Raw genomic sequence first — 16208 nt, forward strand, 5'->3', positions numbered from 1 at the left:
TCATGTTTATAGGTCAGATATTTATACAATGTAAGTGTTTGCCATTATCACCTAAGAGAGTGGATAGGGGCAGTGCATTTAGGGGGCTCTTGCAGGTCCTATCCCCCAGTAAGGGTCCTAAGTTTCATGTTATTGGATTCTACTCTCTCTGGGGTTTACTTGGATAGTAGTCACTAAGTGATACAAAGCCTAGTTTTTATAAGGAATATATTTGCATTATCACCTATGAGAGTGGATAGGGGCAGTGCATTTGGGGGGCTCTTGAGGGGTCCTATCCTCAAGTTAGGGTAATAAGTTTGATGTCATTGGATTCTGCTCTCTCTGGGGTTTACTTGGATAGTAGTTGTTAAATGTCATGTTTTTATAGGGCAGATGTTTATATTATGTCTTCATTTGCATTATCACCTATGAGAGTGGATAGTGATAATATATTTAGGGGGCTTTTGAGGGGTCCTATCCCCAAGTTAGGGTCCTAACTTTAGTGTCATTGGATTCTGCTTAGTCTGGGGTATAATTGGGTAGTAGCCACTAAGTGACACAATACCTAATTTTTATAGGGCAGGTGCTTATATGAGGTATGTATCACCTATGAGAGTGGATAGTGGCAGTGCATTTAGGGGGCTCTTACGGGGTCATATCCCCAAGATAGGGTCATAACTTTGATGTAATTAGATTCTGATTTCTCTAGGGTTTACTTAGATAGTAGTTATTAAGTGACACAAAGCTTAGTTTTTATAGGGCAGGTGTTTATATGATGTCTTCATTTGCATTATCACCTATGAGAGTAGATAGGGGCAGTACATTTAAATGGCTTTTGAGGGGTCGTATCCCCAAGTTAGTGTTATTGGGTTCTTCTCAGTCTGGGGTATACTTGGGTTGTAGTCATTAAGTGACACAAAACCTAGTTTTTATAGGGCAGATCTTTATATGATCCATGTATGTTCAATATCATCTATGAGAGTGGATAGGGGCAGTGCATTCAGGGGGCTCCTGAGGGTTCAAATCCCCAAGTCAGATTCCTAACTTTGATATTATTTTGTTATGCTCAGTCAGGGGTATGGTTGGGTAGTAGTTATTAAGAGACACACAGCTTATTTTTTATATTTTTTCTTTGTTTTTATTTAAAATGGAAATCCCCATTACAGGGAGTGCAGAATTATTAGGCAAATGAGTATTTTGACCACATCATCCTCTTTATGCATGTTGTCTTACTCCAAGTTGTATAGGCTCAAAAGCCTACTACCAATTAAGCATATTAGGTGATGTGCATCTCTGTAATGAGAAGGGGTGTGGTCTAATGACATCAACACCCTATATCAGGTGTGCATAATTATTAGGCAACTTCCTTTCCTTTGGCAAAATGGGTCAAAAGAAGGACTTGACAGGCTCAGAAAAGTCAAAAATAGTGAGATATCTTGCAGAGGGATGCAGCACTCTTAAAATTGCAAAGCTTCTGAAGCGTGATCATCGAACAATCAAGCGTTTCATTCAAAATAGTCAACAGGGTCGCAAGAAGCGTGTGGAAAAACCAAGGCGCAAAATAACTGCCCATGAACTGAGAAAAGTCAAGCGTGCAGCTGCCAAGATGCCACTTGCCACCAGTTTGGCCATATTTCAGAGCTGCAACATCACTGGAGTGCCCAAAAGCACAAGGTGTGCAATACTCAGAGACATGGCCAAGGTAAGAAAGGCTGAAAGACGACCACCACTGAACAAGACACACAAGCTGAAACGTCAAGACTGGGCCAAGAAATATCTCAAGACTGATTTTTCTAAGGTTTTATGGACTGATGAAATGAGAGTGAGTCTTGATGGGCCAGATGGATGGGCCCGTGGCTGGATTGGTAAAGGGCAGAGAGCTCCAGTCCGACTCAGACGCCAGCAAGGTGGAGGTAGAGTACTGGTTTGGGCTGGTATCATCAAAGATGAGCTTGTGGGGCCTTTTCGGGTTGAGGATGGAGTCAAGCTCAACTCCCAGTCCTACTGCCAGTTTCTGGAAGACACCTTCTTCAAGCAGTGGTACAGGAAGAAGTCTGCATCCTTCAAGAAAAACATGATTTTCATGCAGGACAATGCTCCATCACACGCGTCCAAGTACTCCACAGCGTGGCTGGCAAGAAAGGGTATAAAAGAAGAAAATCTAATGACATGGCCTCCTTGTTCACCTGATCTGAACCCCATTGAGAACCTGTGGTCCATCATCAAATGTGAGATTTACAAGGAGGGAAAACAGTACACCTCTCTGAACAGTGTCTGGGAGGCTGTGGTTGCTGCTGTACGCAATGTTGATGGTGAACAGATCAAAACACTGACAGAATCCATGGATGGCAGGCTTTTGAGTGTCCTTGCAAAGAAAGGTGGCTATATTGGTCACTGATTTGTTTTTGTTTTGTTTTTGAATGTCAGAAATGTATATTTGTGAATGTTGAGATGTTATATTGGTTTCACTGGTAAAAATAAATAATTGAAATGGGTATATATTTGTTTTTTGTTAAGTTGCCTAATAATTATGCACAGTAATAGTCACCTGCACACACAGATATCCCCCTAAAATAGCTATAACTAATAACAAACTAAAAACTACTTCCAAAACTATTCAGCTTTGATATTAATGAGTTTTTTGGGTTCATTGAGAACATGGTTGTTGTTCAATAATAAAATTAATCCTCAAAAATACAACTTGCCTAATAATTCTGCACTCCCTGTAGATTTTGAATAATGAATAACGAATAACGAAAAAGTGTCTAACTGCAGGTGGGTATGATCTTCAGCGGCCAAAGAATTCTCAAACAGTCCCATGGAGAAAAAATCCAGCAGGCATATCTTTGGTAGCTGTTAACACCAGAGTTTCTCCACCTGAAGTTGATAATAAATGAAAATGCTGCTCATACTGTGTTGGTAATACTTTTCCCATTGATTCGAACAGACCCATTTATCAAGCTCCGTATGGAGCTTGAAGGGCTGTGTTTCTGGCGAGTCTTCAGACTCGCCAGAAACACAACTTATGAAGCAGCGGTCTAAAGACCGCTGCTCCATAACCCTGTCCGCCTGCTCTGAGCAGGCGGACAGGAATCACCGGAAATCAACCCGATCGAGTACGATCAGGTTGATTGACACCTCCCTGCTGGCGGACGATTGGCCGCAAGTCAGCAGGGGGTGGCGTTGCACCAGCAGCTCTTGTGAGCTGCTGGTGCAATGTTAAATGCGGAGAGCATATTGCTCTCCGCATTTAGCGAGGTCTTGCGGACCTGATCCACACTGTCGGATCAGGTCCTCAAGACCTTTGATAAATAGAGGCCAAGATATTTATTCCACAGCAGTTCATAACAATTATAAGGGTCACTACTATAAGCTAGCTGGGTGATCATAGCTAAGTTCCTTAAAGGGACAGTAAACCTACATTTTTTCTTTCATAATTCAAATAGAGAATACAATTTTAAACAACATTCCAATTTACTTCCATTATTTAATTTGCTTCATTATTTAGCTATCCTTTGTAGAAGAAATAGCAATGCACATGGGTAAGCCAATCACACAACGCATCTATGTGCAGCCACCAATCAGCAGCTACTGAGCCTATCTAGATATGCTTTTGAGCAAAGAGTATAAAGAGAATGATGCAAATTCCATAATTTAAGTAAATTAGCAAGTTGTTTAAAATTGCATGCTCTTTCTAAATCATGAAAAAAAATTGTGTTTTATGTCCCTTTAAACTCCTGCACCCTCAACCTTCAAGAGTGACAAGAGTACTTACAGTATTGTTATCCTGAAGGATGCAATCTGCTGTTGTCGGCTTTACATGAGGTGCTTGTAGCTCATCCATATGTGCTAAAGCTTCTGTTCCCGGTTTAAACATATTTCTAGCTTGCAGATATGATGGGCGCCGTAGCCCTAGGGCATTCTCAATATCCTGATGGAAGAGTGTAGGTTTTATACAGGATACTGTATCTGGCTGTTTATAGGCATAACAGTACTGTTCACAGCTCCTCTTTGAAAGCTTCTCTTTAATCTTAAAGGGACACTGAACCCAAATTTTTTCTTTCATGATTCAGATAGAGCATGCAATTTTAAGCAATTTTCTAATTTACTTATATTATCAATTTTAATTCGTTTTCTTGCTATCTTTATTTGAAAAAGAAGGCATCTCAGCTAAGGAGCCAGCAAATGTTTGCTTCAGGACCATGGACAGCACTTGTTTATTGGTGCTGACCAATCAGCAAGGACAACCCAGGTTGTTCATCAAAAATGGGCCGGCATCTAAACTTACATTCTTGCTTTTCAAATAAACATACCAAGAGAATGAAGAAAATTTGATAATAGGAGTAAATTAGAAAGTTGCTTAAAAATGCATACTCTATGTGAATCACGAAAGAATTTTTTTGAGTACAGTGTCCCTTTAAAGCAGGTTATTACAACTCTTTTAATAAGTTGAATGTAGGCATTACAGTTTGTTTTGATAGTCAGTGTGAAAGGAAGGGCAGTCTCAACGAACCTGCAGTACCCAGGATACTGATGGTGTGACGACCTCAGCTGAGAAATCATAAACTCAGCAACTTTGGTATCAGACTGAGCAGTGCACGTTAGGGCACCTGATTATTACTTGTATTTGTGTGCATGCTGAAGGATTCCAAAGACAATTGGCGGATTAGTGGAGTCACTCTAAAAGCCTTAGATAATGTGACCAGTCACATTTTTATTTAGCTTACATTTCACTTTTTACTATTTAATGACAAGCAATTTACAAAATACAGTGACAGAAGGATGCAATAAACTTTAAATGTTTTTACAAACCAGTTTTGAGTAATGGTTTAATAACAAAAGGAGAGGAGTGGACTGCTATGCCTTAAAATGCTTTTTTGGTCCCAGTCCAGCCCTGATATAGATCTACAGGATAGGAGTGCTAAACTTTTTAACTGAAGTGCCACAATGAAATGTATTATTCACTTAGAGGATTGATGCATTGGAAATCCTGATTCCTGCTGAAGATTTTTTTCCTTTTTATCAGCAGAATTAAAACATTGATCAAAGGATAATAAAATAAGTTGGGTATCTTCTTTTTTAAATGTAATTTATTAATTTAAACCTTAACATTTGAGCTAGAAGTAAATATATTATGCAGGGTAGTGCTGGCAGCAAGCCCAAACTAGACTCTAGGAGGCTCTTAAGTGAATAGTACAACAGATAATTTATTATAGCTTTATCAAAAACATAAGGGCAAACCCACATGACAGCATAGTGGAGTTAATAAAATGCCAATTAAATCTAATGATTTCCTTAAAGGGACATGAAACCCAAAATATTTCTTTCATGATTCAGATAGTGCATACATTTATAAACAACTTTCCAATTTACTTCTATTATCAAAATTGCTTTATTATTTTGATATCCTTTCTTGAAGAAGCAGCAATGCACTACTAGGAGCTAGCTGAACACATCAGTAAGCCAATCACAAGGCATATATGCACAGCCACCAATCAGCAGCTAGCTCCCAGTTCCTAAGCCTTCCTACGTATACTTTTCAACAAAGGAAACCAAAGGAAAAAACAAAATAGACAATATAAGTATATTGGAACGTTGTTTAAAATTTTAACAGCCAATAGGATTTAAGCAGCTCTCATCCTATTGGCTGATTTGAATTTGCCAGCCAATAGGAATGCAACGGTACCCAATATAAAAGGCGTAATTTGCATTCAATCTTCAGTGTGCAGCGGTCGATCGCATGAAAAGGACGTTCCGCGCTGGATGTCGCCTCCGGTCCTGGACAACACCGGGATGAAGATAGAAGATGCCCCTGTGATGGAGGAAGATGTCGTCGCCTGGATGAAGACTTCTCGCCGCCTGGATCAAGATGGATGTCCGGACTTCAGGAACAGTGAGTAGATTTCCTGGGATTAGTGTTAGTTTTTATGGGGGTGTTTTTTTTTTAGATTAGGCCTTTTTTTTTTTAATGGGCAGTAAAAGAGCTGAATGCCCATTTAAGGGCAATGCCCATACAAATTCCACTTTAGGGGCAATGGGTAGTTTAGGATTTTTAGAGTTTTTTTTTTTTGGGGGGGTTGGTTGGGTGGGGGGGGGTTTACTTTTAGGGGGGGACTCAGTAATTTTTTAAGGTAAAAGAGCTGTTTAACTTAGGTCAATGCTCTACAAAAGACCCTTTTAAGGGCTATTGGTAGTTTATTGTTAGGTTAGGAGATGTTTTTATTTTGGGGTGCCTTTTTGTTTTTATAGGGCTATTAGATTAGGTGTAACTACTGATCTCAGAATGGATCACAGCAGTATAGACCATAACGCAAGCATTTTAGCCGGAACGCACAACCTGTAATACAGCGGTATGGAAATCCCACACCCAAAAGTAATTTTTTGAGTGCGGAATGGAGAGTTGCATTACAAGCTAAAACACTTGCGGTATAGCTGTACCGCAGCAACTTGTAATATGGGAAACCTGCCATTTCAACCGCAATGGCAAATTTTTCAGCAGTATAGCCGTACCACACCATACCGCAAAACTTGTAATCTTGGTGAAAGGCCTCAATCACAATCTATTGGGAGCCACATTTTCGTCTCTTTCTCGAGCTGAAAGGGCTATTTTTCAATTCAGTGTAATAACAATAGTTAAATTCCGGCTGATTCTTGCACTTACCAATGGCTTTTCAGTTGATAAAAAATGCCCTATTTACCCTCTGAAGCTAAAAATTTCTTGTCAATGACGATACGTTTTGGGCTCATGATTTTACTACTTTTCAGTCCCAGTTTTCACTAAAGGTACTTAATAAGTCCTTTGAAGGGCATATCAGAACCCTGTAAGGCTATTTTGCTGCTATTTCAATTCTAAACATTCTTTAAACACTCTGTAATTGCCACTGGAGACATTCCAGAGGTTTGTTAACATAAAATGATATTGATTCATTAAAGCTCCAGTCATCCCTATTGGATAAGCTATTTACAGTTAACAGGGTAAACATATACATATGTATAGGGACATATACATATGTAAATGAGACGACTACGTGATATGTACAGCTATTGGCATCTGCAGGAAAGCTCACTTCAAGACACCAACATCTACAATGGCATGATTTTATATTTAATTTTTATATTTATTTGTATTTCTCACTCACAGTGTCGTGATTGTCACTAACAGTAAGACGTTATTAAAATTGTGTTTTCACAGGAAATCACTTAATTGCGGCTTTTAGAGTTAACTTTTCCATCTGCACCACTGCTAACCCATCTAAGGGCCATCAAGAAAGCGATATTAGCGCTCCACTTTGTAATACCAGCACATGTTAATGTGCGCTGGTATTACAAGTTAACAGCAATGCAGGGGCGTATTAAGGCATAGGCCAACAAGGCCGGTGCCTAGATCGACAGATTTTGGGGGGCGGCACTTGCCCCAGCTGCTGAACTGACTATGTGGCTATACAAAAATATCAACTTTATTTTGTCTGGGTGGCTTACCACTGAGTGGTCACGTGACATCAGTCAGTGCACTGTGATAGAGGGAGTGAAAATGGAGAGGGGAGAGGAGGAGACTGATCAGTGGACTGGAGCAGGAGCGAGGAGTGAGCAGCAGCAGCAACCGGTAACTTCCCTAGACTTAGTGAAACTCATGCAAGCAGGGTGGAGACTGGTGCTCTGGCCGGTGGCTCAATGACAACTCCCGGGTACCGTGGTCTTACTCACTGAGCAATTAAGAAAGCAGAAAGTATTTTGAACTTAGTTGTGTCGCGTGGTCTGTCTTACAGCTGCTGACTAGTAAGTTCACTTTCTTTCACTGCTAGATGAAATCCGCATACTGATTTCCCCCTATGTCATTTGAAGAAAAGGTACAATCAGATGAAACTCCCATGAGCGAGGGGACTGTTAATTGCCTGGTGGTGACTATTTCTTAGAGGGTTGCAAAGTTTATGGTGTATAATAAAACAGCATGGCAATGTAGCTGTCAGATAGTGGAGCGTTTACAATGCTCTGCTCTGGGCTTGTATGTTTGTTCAATGTTTACCCTTAAAGTTCCCTAGCAGTTCGTTTATGGGGCTTGCAGAAGTGAATGATAAAGTCTGTATATCTTCCTGTGTCAATAAAGGACTCAAAGGGTTAAGACCCTCTCTTGTTTCCTCAGCACTTTTCTCCTAAACCCTATCTTAAACAAACAGTGGCCTGTCAGTAGGAGACGATGAACAGACATTATCGCTCATTTAGCCCTTGCAGCCAGTGCCTCATTGAAAGCAATACTGAGTGATTACTATTTTTCAATATAGTTTGTGAACCTTCATACTTATTTATCATTAAGGGACACAAAAGTGCAATAATAAAATGCTTCAATACATTGACCCAATCATGTATGGCATATGTAAATAAACACCACCAGCTGAAGCTCACTTTAACTATTTGTTTAACCCGTGTGCAGCTGTTAAACACATAGGTATGTGCAAGCAGTAGTTCAACAATAAAACATCTTAAAAAGACATAAAAAAAATGTTACACCCTGACCAAAAAATATTATGGCTAAAAAAAGGCCTAAAACCTGGGGGGTGGGGTGAGGGGCAGCAGAATTTTGAGTGCCTAGGGCAGTACAAAACCTAAATTCGCCACTGCAGTAATGTGAATGCAAGCTCACGTTCACATTGCTGGGAAGCATTGAGCTCACGAGAGTGCGCTTCCATAGGCTCCTATGGGAGCCTCATTCTGATGCCATCAGAGACAGCATCAGAACATCGCTCAGCAAAAGGGGGTAAGTAGCGCAGCGATGGCAACAATCTTAAATATATATGTATATGCTGACTCAATGTTCTCTGTAACGTGCGCGGCAGCGCAGGCGCGCAGTGATCTGTGTAGGACCGCGCACTGATAAAGACAGTCCGCGCATTACAGGAGTCAGTGTAGGAGTCGGGAAATGCTAAACATATTTTATTGGCTTCTCTGCGTCTCTGCAGTTACTTATCTATCTGCTATGCTCAAAGCTTTTTATTAGTTACACTGTTTTGTTTGCCCTACGTTACTTGCTGGCGCTGAGCTATTGGGGGAGGGGTCGCAAAGTAGTCAGTATATCAGTAAGAGGAGAAAGGGGGGAACCTCTGATTCGTGAGAGCAGCAGGATAAATCTGTCTGGGGTAGGTGATAACCACTTTACACTTGTACACTTGTAAGACGATGCTCAATTATCCCGGGCACTAGAAAGTTAAGTTATGTCTACAAAACAGCTTAGACTCTTCTTCCAAATGTGAGAGGAGCAGGGATGACATTTTTACAACTTCCCTGTGTTCAATGAATACTTCCGGGAGAGCCGCTTCATATACAGTGTCTGCAGCATGGTGTACACCAGCTGCAGGTTGTTTGGATGTAGTTAGCTGTTTCATGTATTACTGATGCTAGGAGAGAATGGGTTATAAAACCGTGCACCATTATAAATACTCCAGTGCTCTGTGGAAGCAGCATGCTCCCTTGCAGCATGCAATAGCGTTTAAAACATGAGGGATGATGGACAGCACAACTATCAGCTAGCTCTTCCCTTATATCTTCAGATTGGCAAAAGCTCCTTACTGACAGCCCATTACCCTGACTACATATCTATTTGTTTAGTTTTTTCCCACTTTAACCCTTTTGGCTGTCAGAGTGTGTTTTAGTTGCAGTCAGTGATGTGTTTTAGCCCTGTCTGCCAGCTGAGGGTAAAAATAATACTAGATAAACATTTATCATGTAAGGGTATTATATACATTGACTTCCTGGATTTTTCAAACCCTGGCCCCCTCAAAAAATGTATTGTGTGTGTCATTGCTCAAACATTTCATGCAAAAAAAGTGTGTGTGTGTGTGTGTGTGTGTGTATATATATATATATATATATATATATATATATATAAAAATATATATATATATACTGATAAAGAAAGGCACATAAATACAGACGTGTGTGTGTGTATATAGTATGTGTGTGTGTATATATATATATATATATATATATATATATATATATATATATATATACTGTGTGTATATATATATATATATATATATATATATATATATATAAAAGTGCTGCCGAGTAACCAGGTTGTGTAAAACAAATTCTGCTCAGAGCAGTAGCACGTCCGCACAGCTGTAAGAAAAATTAGAGGGAACAGTGATGCTGATACACATATCAACACATAAATATATATGTATATAAGCATATACATAAATATTTACAGGGAACACACAGTTCTCATAGACTGCAATGTAAAGCCACTTTTCAACCCACTCGCACCAACTTTACCCACCCCAAAATACTGCCTATTGCAGTTATTTTATTAAAAAATAAAGATGCTATCTTTATTTTTTTTTATTTTTTTTATTCTTTTTATTGAGAGACAATCAATGTCTATACACTCATAAAGTCAAAATGCAAATGACGATAAAACATAGGAGAAAACAATACAGTATATAAAGAAAAAGCGACATTACATATCCTCACGTCCTATACAATATGTTTCCAGCATTCTGATGACAGTAAGTACAATCCACAAACATTGCGTATACAATCTCTTCATATTAAGTGGTTCTCTCACATTTTGTATTATACCTTAGAGAAGACTACTCTCTTTAAAACACTAAATTTAATTCATTAACAGTCTAACACTAAACTTTAACATTGTCTTAATGAACTGAGTTGTTTGACCAACGAGTAGCTTATGTAGGCACATAGCAGCATCGAGGGCCCAGTAAAGACAAATAAAATTAAAAAAAATGGGGAGGGGGGAAGGGATGGGAGGGGGGGGGAAACCAGAGAACGGAGCACTACAAGAACTCAACATATATACCCTCTAACGTCTCCTTCTCTCATGAGTAAAAATGTGTGCCCATTCTCCACGTAGGGAGTCTTCTAAGAAGATACTAGTGTCACAAAATGGTAAGAGGACTTGCCTTTGTGCTTCTAATTCGAATGTTAAAATTAGTCTGCGCCATTTTTGCAAGAATAGATTCAATCGATTCTGTACATCTACTCTGACATCCACCTGTTCCACAAATAGTTTTTAACATACTGTATTGCGGAAACAAGCAAAAGAAGGTGCTGTTTTCTTAATCCACTGTTTAAGTATACATTACCTTGCTAATAGGATTATTAAAGTCAATACTGAATCAAACTGTGTGTACTGTGCTTCCCATTGCATAAATAATACACTATTAGGTTCTAAAACAATCAGAAGTTTTAACTGCTTATTAATCCAATATTGAATTTTACTCCAGAATTGCTTTATCATTGGGCAGCTCCACATATAGTGCAATAGGCTAGGGGATTTCATAGAACATTTGGAGCACTTGTTGGGCCAGACAGTGACCCATTTGGCCATTCCTCTAGGCATCAGGTAGGCGCTATGTAGGAGTCTAGTCTGAGTTTCCTTTAGTGTTGCAGACAAAGGGGCTTTTCTGATCTTTTCCAGTCCCTCCAGAGCCTCTACCCATGTAATCCATGTAATTTTGAAAAGGGATTGAGTGAGTCAGAAATGTGATCCTTCCCAGAAATCAGGATTGTCTCTGACCAGTGACCCCATATAATGACGTAACTGGAGATAAGTGTAAAAATGAGCACTTGGGAGGTTATGCTCTCTCTGTAAAGAGGTAAATGTATTCAATGAGCGTGTCAGTGGGTCTATTAGCAAACTAACAGCTAGATTATGAGTTATGAGTGAAAAAGCATCGTTATGCTTCATAACGCTGCTTTTTCCCTAATGCTGCTATTACGAGTCTTGTCGGTATAGGTGTACCACACACCTTTTTGGCCGTCACGCAACATCAGTACCGCACTTTTTAAAAAGTCCTTTTTCAATGGGACTTCCATAGCGCCGGTATTACAAATTTGCATGGGAGGCCAAAAAGTGAGCGGTACACCCTATAACCACAAGATCCGTACCACCATCTAAAGTCAGTAGTTATGAGTTTTACGTTACAAAGCTGTAACATAAAACTCATAACTAAACTGTTACAAAGTACACTAAGCACCCATAAACTACCTATTAACCCCTAAACCGAGGCCCTCCCGCATCGCAAACACTATAATAAATGTATTAACCCCTAATCTGCCACTCCGGATATCGCCGCCACTATTAAAATGTATTTACCCCTCTTCCGCTGCTCCTCGACATCGTCGCCACTATAATAAACCTATTAACCCCTAAACCGCCGCCCTCCTTCATTGCAAACACTATTTAAAGATTATTAACCCCTAATCTGCCGTTCGACCACACCGCTATAATAAACCTAGACTATTAACCACTAAACCGCAAGCCCCCCACAATGAAATATACTAAATTAAACTATTAACCCCTAAACCTCTGGCTTCCCACATCACTACATAAATATATTAACCCCTAAACCTAACCCTAACGTAACCCTAAGCCTAAATCTAACCCTAACACCACCTAACTTAAATATAATTAAAATAAATCTAAATAAACCTTACAATTATTACGTAAATAATTCCTATTTAAAACTAAATACATACTTACCTATAAAATAAAACCTAAGCTAGCTACAAAATAACTAATAGTTATAATATTGTAGCTATCTTAGGTTTTATTTTTATTTCACAGGTAAGTTTGTATTTATTTTAACTAGGTAGACTAGTTAGTAAATAGTTATTAACTATTTACTAACTACCTAGCTAAAATAAATACAAAGTTACCTGTAAAATAAAACCTAACCTGCCTTACACTAAAACCTAACATTACAATAAAATAAAATAAATTACATTAATAAAATACAATTATCTAAATTACAAAAAAAAAACCCCACTAAATTACACAAAATAAAAAACGAAATTATCAAAAATAAAAACGAGTTACTCCTAATCTAATAGCCCTATCAAAATAAAATAGCCCCCCCAAAATAAAAAATACCCTAGCCTACACTAAACTGCCAATGGCCCTTAAAAGGGCCTTTTGTGGGGCATTGCCCCAAAGAAATCAACTCTTTTACCTGTAAAAAAAAAAAATACAAACACCCCCCAACAGTAAAACCCACCACCCACACAACCAAACCCCCCAAATAAAATTCTATCTAAATAAACCTAAGCTAACCATTGCCCTGAAAGTGCATTTGGATGGGCATTGCTCTTAAAAGGGCATTTATCTCTTTTACGGTGCCCAAACCGTAAGCTAAAAATAAAAACCACCCAATAAACCCTTTAAAAAGCCTAACACTAACCCCCGACAATCCACTTACAGTTTTCCTCATCCAGGCTGCACAAGTCTTCATCCAAGCGGGCAGAAGTCCTCATGGAAGCCAGCAGAAGTCCTCATCAAAGCCGGCAGAAGTCTTCATCCAAGCGGGCAGAAGTCTTCATCCAGACGGCATCTTCTATCTTCATCCATCCGGCGCGGAGCAGTTCCATCTTCAAGACATCCGACGCGGAGCATCCTCTTCTTACGATGGTCGCTGTAGAATGAAGTTTCCCTTTAAGTGACATCATCCAAGATGGCATCCCTTACATTCCGATTGGCTGATAGGATTCCATCAGCCAATAGGAATTAAAGGGGAAAAAATCCTATTGGCTGTTGCAATCAGCGAATAGGATTGAGCTTTCATCCTATTGGCTGATACAATCAGCCAATAGGATTGAGCTTGCATTATATTGGCTATTCCAATCAGCCAATAGAATGCAAGCTCGATCCTATTGGCTGATTGCAACTGCCCCTTTGTAGTTGCAATCACAAATAATATTGCTATTTATCCCCACGCAGGGGGAAGGTTGATAATACATTTTGGAAGCAGGAATGATCATCAAAAAAGGAAAAAGATTAGCGACTTAGTCAGTATTACACATTATATTTGCACCAAAAAAGATAAGATTTTATCGATAAAATAAGAAACATAAAATAACATACGGTAGGGAGAAAAAAAGAGACAGCAGAGGGAGGGGAAACCCCCACCTCCTCTCTCCTCCCTTCCCTTCTTTCCTTCCTTTATTATGGTTGTGTTCACAAAACAAAAAACAGTTTTTTACAATAAATAAAAATAAATAAATAAATAACATAAATAATAATATATAAACAAAAAAAGAAAGCTCTTTAAGAACCACTGTTACTGTATTTATTCTATCCTCTATATATCAGGAGGTCTTATCCCTCGTCTATAACAAAAACAACACAGACAACAATGAGAAAAAGAAAAAAAAGATAGTATATCCACTCCTCTCTCCCCCCTATCCCTCAATCCCCCAGAAGTCCGGAAAATCCCTGGTTAAGAGTGAAAAAAAATAGCCACCCTCTTCTCCTGTTATTTACATTAAACTGCTCTAAATTCATCTGTATCATTATTTAATTGTTGGGCTGTATTTAGATTTCCAAGACTTCAATATGACATTACGTCCGATCAAGATTGCAGTGTTTATTAGGGCTATATTTTCCATATCATTTATATTGGGGTGTAGAAAGAATATATATTAAAGCTCTAACTTACATTTCCTTTCCAGAAATCTATTAATCCAAAAATTAACTCTACTCCAGAATTTTTGTATTTTGGGACATGACCAAAAACAGTGGTTAATATCTGCATCTGGAAAATTGCATCTGGAGCATCTCATCCTATCTTGTTTAGACCACTTTGCAATAGTTGCTGGGGTCATGTATGACCTATAAAGAATTTTCACATGCGATTCCTTCCAGCTGATTGAGTTAGAGGCTTTAAAAACTCTTTTGATACTCAGTGTGATCTCTTTTACTGAAATCTCTCTAAAGTCTTTGTACCAATTGTCCTTAATTCTCTCTAAATTATTTTGTCCAGTTTTCTGCATTATTAGATTATACCATTTTGATACTGGAGTCAGCCCTGCTTGATATACCTTCAGACAGGCATCTATTGCTCACAGTAACCAATTTACCCCATGTGTCTCTTTTAACTTAGAAAAGAAATGTCTAATTTGTAAATAAGCATAAAATTCTTTTGGAGATAGAGCGAATTCCTGTGCCAATACCTCAAATGTTTTAATTGTCTGTAATTCTGGATCTGTTAGTTGCGCTACATAAATTAAGCTCTTCTGCTCCCATTTCTTAAAGATACTTTGCTCTATCCCGGGTACAAAGTCTGGATTACCTCGTATAGTGAGATAGCATGACAACTGGTTATTAATATCAAGTTCTTTGTTATATTTAATCCAAGAGACTATTACATTATATACTGTTTTCTTTTTAGCCATCTCTTTGGGTATGTTTTTGAGATTAAGATGGAGTAACCCTTTTAGTGAAAATGGGCGTATCAAGTTGTGTTCTAGTTGTGAGTATGACACTAGGTCTTTTTCTACTAACCAATCACAGGCGATCTTAACCATAAATGCCCTGTTATAAAGTTTAATATTTGGAAAACCGAGCCCACCATATTCTTTTTTCTGCATTAGTCTTTTCAGTGCTATACGTGCTTTCCCACCTTTCCAAAGAAACTGTAGACAGTTTGAATGGAATTTCTTAAGATCTTTCTCTTTTATAAAGAGAGGTAAATTTTGACAAAAAAATAATATTTTGGGGAGAAGGATTATCTTCACCAAATGAATATTTGCTGAGATGCCGAGGGGTAAGGCCTTCCAGTTATGTAAATTTCTTGCTGCAGATACCCATACTTTTTTATAATTTAATTCATACCAGTTGGCTGGATTTTTGCTTAAAATAATACCTAGATATTTCATCTGTTTTTCTGCCTCCTTAAATGGAGTGAGGGGAATACTAATTGCATTTTTATGCAGCCAGAGTATTTCGGACTTGGAGAGATTAATCTTATAGCCGGAAAACAGGCTATAGTGATGTATAATGTCTAATAAAATAGGCGGCGACATTGGGGGCGGCAGATTAGGGGCTAATAAGTGTAGGTAGGTGGCGGCAATGTTAGGGCCAGCAGATTAGGGGTTAATAAATTTATGTAGGTGGCGGCGATGTTAGGGGCGGCAGATTAGAGGTTAATAACATTATGTAGGTTGCGGTGATGTCAGGGGCGGCAGATTAGGGGTGTTTAGACGTGGTTTTTATGTTAGGGTGTTAGGTTTAAACATAACTTTTTCTTTCCCCATAGACATCAATGAGGTTGCGTTACGGAGCTTTTGTTTCCGCGATCGCAGGTGTTAGTTTTTTTTTTGCCGGCTCTCCCCATTGATGTCTGTGGGGAAATTGTGCACGAGCACGTCAAAGCAGTGCTTGTATTTGAGTGAGGTATGGCGCTCAATGCCACCATATCACCCACGCAAGCCGG

This window comes from Bombina bombina, chromosome 4 (assembly GCF_027579735.1).
Source record: "Bombina bombina isolate aBomBom1 chromosome 4, aBomBom1.pri, whole genome shotgun sequence".
Lineage (NCBI taxonomy): Eukaryota > Metazoa > Chordata > Amphibia > Anura > Bombinatoridae > Bombina > Bombina bombina.